Here is a 7,549-nt window from a genome sequence, read left to right on the forward strand (position 1 = left end):
CCACCCACAGAACATGGCACACCTGCACTCACACCCACCACCCACAGAACATGGCACACCTGCACTCACACCCACCCACAGAACATGGCACACCTGCACTCACACCCACCACCCACAGAACATGGCACACCTGCACTCACACCCACCCACAGAACATGGGACACCTGCACTCACACCCACCACCCACAGAACATGGCACACCTGCACTCACACCCACCCACAGAACATGGCACACCTGCACTCACACCCACCCACCCACAGAACATGGCACACCTGCACTCACACCCACCACCCACAGAACATGGCACACCTGCACTCACACCCACCCACAGAACATGGCACACCTGCACTCACACCCACCCACAGAACATGGCACACCTGCACTCACACACACCCACAGAACATGGGACACCTGCACTCACACCCACCCACAGAACATGGGACACCTGCATTCACACCCACCCACCCACCCACCCACCCAGCCACCCACATAACTGACCCCCAGCCAGCCACCCAGCCAGCCACCCAGCCACCCACATAACTAACAGCCACCCAGCCAGCCACCCAGCCACCCAGCCACCCACATACCTAACAGCCACCCAGCCAGCCACCCAGCCACCCACATAACTAACAGCCAGCCAGCCACCCAGCCACTCACATAACTAACAGCCAGCCACCCAGCCAGCCAGCCACCAAGCCAGCCGCTAGTGTGAGCCACATAATATGTAGCAGAGGAAGATGGTACAGCTGGTGTCGACCAGCTGCTCTCCTTCTGGCAGCTGGTCGTTTTCTGTGATGAGAAAACGTTGTATACTGACGCCCCGTACAGCAGCAGGTCAGGTTGGGCCACAACCCTGAGCCATTTGACGTGGTGGTGGTGGTCCACAAGTGCCCCATCCACAGGTCGGGGTGTTAAGGTGTGATAGTTTGAGCCCCACTGGGCAACATCCCCTCCCTGACGTGAACATGAATCCTCCACACTTGCCACATCACTGATGACACCACCACATCACCTTGCTGAGGTCATCATCATCATCATCATGTCATCACTGATGACGTCAACACCACCACATCACACTTGCTGACGTCATCATCATCATCATCATCATGATGTCATCACTGATGACGTCAACACCATCACATCACACTTGCTGACGTCATTATCATCATCATCATCATGTCATCACTGATGATGACATCACCACATCATGACGTCATCATCATCATCATGTCTTCACTGATGATGACGTCAACACCATCACATCATGACGTCATCATCATCATGTCATCACTGATGATGACACCACCACATCATGACGTCATCATCATCATCATGTCATCAGTGATGACGTCAACACATGACACTTGGTGACGTCATCATCATCATGATGTCATGTGATGACGTCAACACATGACACTTGGTGACCTCATCATCATCATCATCATGTCATCAGTGATGACGTCAACACATGACACTTGGTGACGTCATCATGATGTCATCAGTGATGAGGTCAACACTTGGTGACGTCATCATGTGGTGGTGGTGGTAGTCTTGTGTTGCTGATCAGGTCAGGTCAGGTCAGGTTTGGTGGCTGGGTGATTGTAAATATGGCTTCCTCCTCCTCCGTTGTTCTCTGGTGATGGAGATAATTACTGTGTCACAACATACAAGCCTCCTCCTCCTCCTCTACCATCATTATTGTGGCATCAAGAGAAATGGCTTCGTACAAGTAGCATTGGTTTATTTATGATTACATCATCATGATGATGACATTTTACAGCCAAGTTGAGGGAAAGAAGATGGCAGGTTCTCCACTAGTTCAGGGTAGTTATCTGCTTTATGGTGACCAAGACAATTCCTTACAACCACAGTGAACGAAGACCATGCCTCTGCCTCAACATTGGTCATTGAATCTTGGAAATGTGGGTCTTTCATGAGTTCCATGGTTTGTGACCCGTCGACAATACCTGCCTTCACCTTCTCCATGATCAGCGCTGGACATTTTCTGCATATGTAGTCAAAGCAGAGTGTTCTTCTTTGTTCCAAACCTTCACAAAGTGTTTCATTAAACCTAGTTTGATGTGCAGTGGTGGTACAATGATCTTATCTCTGTCAACCAAGGGTTCTGCCATTACATTCTTGTCTCCAACCAACATGTTTTCTCTCAGAGACCATTGTTTTCTCAGCCAGTGCTCATCCTCAGCTCTACTATCCCAGAGACAGATAAAGCTGGGCTACTTGTTGTACCCACTCTGCTGACCCAGGAGAAAAGTCACCATCTTAAGATCCACACACATTAACCATTGGTCATGGTGGTATGATATCTTGTGTAAGACCAGGACGATTGTGTCCTGCTGTTCACTCATCATAGTTGAACCACCAATTGGGAGTGATCCATATTTGTTGTCATTGTGTAGAAGCACAACATTTTAAGCTCCACTTAGAACTACCTAAGCTCGTGAGTGGTCCATTTATTGATAATTGCATTATCTGAAAACCTGTATCTGCTAGAAGGAAATGAAGATCATAATGTTAGTCAGTGGCGTAAATATACCTTGATTCATGTCTAAATTCTGAGACACCAAAATGGTTTTAAAAATTTACTCCCCAGTATATATATATATATTTCTTTCTTTCTTTTAAACTATTCGCCATTTCCCGCGTTAGCGAGGTAGCGTTAAGAACAGAGGACTGGGCCTTTGTGGAATATCCTCACCTAGCCCCCCTCTGTTCCTTCTTTTGGAAAAAAAAAAAAAAAAAAAAAAAAAACGAGAGGGGAGGATTTCCATCCTCCCGCTCCCTCCCCTTTTAGTCGCCTTTTACGACACGCAGGGAATACGTGGGAAGTATTCTTAATCCCCTATCCCCAGGGATAATATATATATACATATATATATATATATATATATATATATATATATATATATATATATATATATATATATATATATATATATATATATATATATATATTTTTTTTTTTTTTTTTGCTTTGTCGCTGTCTCCCGCGTTTGCGAGGTAGCGCAAGGAAACAGACGAAAGAAATGGCCCAACCCACCCCCATACACATGTATATACATACGTCCACACACGCAAATATACATACCTACACAGCTTTCCATGGTTTACCCCAGACGCTTCACATGCCCTGATTCAATCCACCGACAGCACGTCAACCCCGGTATACCACATCGCTCCAATTCACTCTATTCCTTGCCCTCCTTTCACCCTCCTGCATGTTCAGGCCCCGATCACACAAAATCTTCTTCACTCCATCTTTCCACCTCCAATTTGGTCTCCCTCTTCTCCTCGTTCCCTCCACCTCCGACACATATATCCTCTTGGTCAATCTTTCCTCACTCATTCTCTCCATGTGCCCAAACCATTTCAAAACACCCTCTTCTGCTCTCTCAACCACGCTCTTTTTATTTCCACACATCTCTCTTACCCTTACGTTACTTACTCGATCAAACCACCTCACACCACACATTGTCCTCAAACATCTCATTTCCAGCACATCCATCCTCCTGCGCACCACTCTATCCATAGCCCACGCCTCGCAACCATACAACATTGTTGGAACCACTATTCCTTCAAACATACCCATTTTTGCTTTCCGAGATAATGTTCTCGACTTCCACACATTCTTCAAGGCTCCCAGAATTTTCGCCCCCTCCCCCACCCTATGATCCACTTCCGCTTCCATGGTTCCATCCGCTGCCAGATCCACTCCCAGATATCTAAAACACTTCACTTCCTCCAGTTTTTCTCCATTCAAACTCACCTCCCAATTGACTTGACCCTCAATCCTACTGTACCTAATAACCTTGCTCTTATTCACATTTACTCCTAACTTTCTTCTTTCACACACTTTACCAAACTCAGTCACCAGCTTCTGCAGTTTCTCACATGAATCAGCCACCAGCGCTGTATCATCAGCGAACAACAACTGACTCACTTCCCAAGCTCTCTCATCCCCAACAGACTTCATACTTGCCCCTCTTTCCAAAACTCTTGCATTCACCTCCCTAACAACCCCATCCATAAACAAATTAAACAACCATGGAGACATCACACACCCCTGCCGCAAACCTACATTCACTGAGAACCAATCACTTTCCTCTCTTCCTACACGTACACACATATACATATGTATATATATATATATATATATGTATATATATATATATATATATATATATATATATATATATATATATATATATATATATATATATATATATATATATATATATATATATATATATATATATTGATATAATCAAGGTAAGATGCCATTACTCTTGACGTTACCTACTACTAAATGTCTGAGCAGCAGATGCTACTTAAGGATACAGTCAACATTTACTCCTTGTTGATGTTGCACACAGGAACATTTACTCCTTGTTGATGTTGTACACAGGAACATTTACCCCTTGTTGATGTTGTACACAGGAACATTTACCCCTTGTTGATGTTGTACACAGGAACATTTACTTCTTGTTGATGTTGTACACAGGAACATTTACCCCTTGTTGATGTTGTACACAGGAACATTTACTTCTTGTTGATGTTGTACACAGGAACATTTACCCCTTGTTGATGTTGTACACAGGAACATTTACTCCTTGTTGATGTTGTACACAGGAACATTTACTCCTTGTTGATGTTGTACACAGGAACATTTACCCCTTGTTGATGTTGTACACAGGAACATTTACTTCTTGTTGATGTTGTACACAGGAACATTTACTTCTTGTTGATGTTGTACACAGGAACATTTACTCCTTGTTGATGTTGTACACAGGAACATTTACTCCTTGTTGATGTTGTACACAGGAACATTTACTTCTTGTTGATGTTGTACACAGGAACATTTACTCCTTGTTGATGTTGTACACAGGAACATTTACTTCTTGTTGATGTTGTACACAGGAACATTTACTCCTTGTTGATGTTGTACACAGGAACATTTACTCCTTGTTGATGTTGTACACAGGAACATTTACTCCTTGTTGATGTACACAGGAACATTTACTCCTTGTTGATGTTGTACACAGGAACATTTACTCCTTGTTGATGTACACAGGAACATTTACTCCTTGTTGATGTTGTACACAGGAACATTTACTCCTTGTTAATGTTGTACACAGGAACATTTACTCCTTCTTGATGTTGTGCACAGGAACATTTACTCCTTGTTGATGTTGTACACTGGAACATTTAAGCATAACTATGCACATAATGTTTACTGGATGTGTCTAACGTGGATAATGTCTCACATTGTCATTCCCAGTTATTATAACCATATAAGTTATATTCATATGGAAGATGTTAATGACAACCGGCAGGAGATGTTGTATATACTACATGGCAGCAACCATTGTGGCATGCAGGGCTCATGTGAGCCTGCTCCTCTACCATGACCCCAAACTTACCTCCCACGTGTCTTGTTGTCAGGATCAGTAGCTTTCAAGAACTTTTTCTGAGCGATAGTACATTACCGTTGTATCCACCAACATTAAATATATTCAATTAGACATTTGACGTAGTTTCAATGTTTGATGTATGGTATGACTTTACATATACATTATCACTGTCATGCAGGCAAAAGTAAAACTTCTTACCCACACCAAGTCTTCTGTCCAACGACAGCAGGGAAAAGTAGGTAATAGGTGAAGACACAGGCCATGTACCACGTCAGTGGAGGACCAGCTACGGCAGCCTTCGTGGCTCAGAAGAGAATGTTCGTGACCAGTGTTGGGAGGAGACCATATACTGTTCACCAGCCTTACGTATACAAGAGGTGTGGGGGCGGGTCGTCAACACAGCTCAGTAAGACAACAACAGCGGCAGTTAATTGTCAGAAGCGTTTCAAGTGAGCAGTTGCAAGGTGAGGCAATGGTGGTCAGGAAGGCTGTTCCTTGTAGCTCGCTAGTTAGCCCTAGAGAGGTGAGTGTAGACACTGTATAATGTTATGATGAAGTATGGAGTAGATAGATATTGTGTTTCACTACCAACCTATCTGAGATTTAAGCTATGTCAGGAGGGACGCATTGCAGTAGATAGTTTACATTTTGAAGGGAAAACAGATGATTGGCATCCAGTTATTTACGAAATGTTTTTTTAGAAAAAATAAACAGTTCACCCAGACGAAATGTTGTACACATATATTGTGATAGATTCGTGTTAGGTAACGGTCAAGCGGGTTGTGGTGGTTTTTATAAGGGAATATTTTATCAATCAATGTTATGCAGATGTAACAGTTTGTAAAAGAATTAGTAAGAACACCTCGTCCACGTTGACTGAACTTCATGCAGTTAGTGAAGGACTTCAGGTTGCTATAGACATGTGTAAACATGTATGTTATTGTTGACAGTAGAAGTGCACTTGAAGCCTTACAGTGTAAACATCCAGTTAACTTTCATATTGTTAATATCTATAAACAACTGGTCATAGAAATGTAAGAAATGGAATGTACTGTGCAGTTTGTATGGATTCCATCATATGTGGGGATTCAGTTGAATGAAATGGCTGACCATTTGGCAAAGAAAGCTGCAGAAAAGCTTCATAGAGATATCATAAGTAACGAAAGTATAAGAACATAAAGAAGGAAATGGAAAGAAAAAGAAAAGAATGGGAACATGCAAGAAGAGAAGTGATAACCAAAGGCAGTGAGAGTTTACATCATTAATTGTATGTGTTACAAATCACCAATGTAACTTACGGCACTAACTTACCATCTGTTGATACTGCCATAATGAGACTAAGGTTGGCATATTATTGGCAGATAAGTGGAGGGCTGGGTCAATCTTGCCAACTATGAGGGATGCACATACACTCTGGCATTATGGATTACAATGTGGACAAATCCAACTATATAGGAAGAGTGAGATCACTTCTCTATAAGAACAAATTTGTTGATCAATTAATAATAGAAAGATTAAAATGATCCTTACAATATACAAACATTTTGCCCCAAGGGTATGACTTTATTATCATCCAAGACTACATTATCTTTACATGTCAAAAGTACTTGTATTCTAATTATATTACTGTAGATAATGCAATGCAATTCTTGTAGTGTACCATTGTTAAGACATTTACAACTTTTGTAAGCCCAAAAAGGGATGACAAAGATGAGGGTGAGGTAGTACACTACCCTGTCATTTCGTTGTAAATATCATCAATAAAATATCTGTTTTAGTTTCAATTTCAACCATAGTACTTAAGGATATATTTGTTTCATTCTAATCGTAGTTATGATTATATACTTGTCGGAAAACGTTTTACCTCGAATGAGGCGAAGTACTTTATCTTAACAGGATTATCAACATGTGGAATGATATACCAAGTAGAGTAGATGAAAGATGTTTGAGAATAGACTCGATAGATATTTCGCCTATGATTTTCGACTAATATTGTTTGCGTCTCCTTAGTTACATATACAGTTTACAGGTTATTCTATCTGAAACATGTGTATGTGTGTCTCCTCCTACCCAACTGATCTATGACCTTCTGATCTCTTCCATCATTACAGGCAGCTTC

The sequence above is a fragment of the Panulirus ornatus genome, chromosome 12 (genome assembly GCF_036320965.1).
Source record: "Panulirus ornatus isolate Po-2019 chromosome 12, ASM3632096v1, whole genome shotgun sequence".
NCBI classification, from domain to species: Eukaryota; Metazoa; Arthropoda; class Malacostraca; order Decapoda; family Palinuridae; genus Panulirus; species Panulirus ornatus.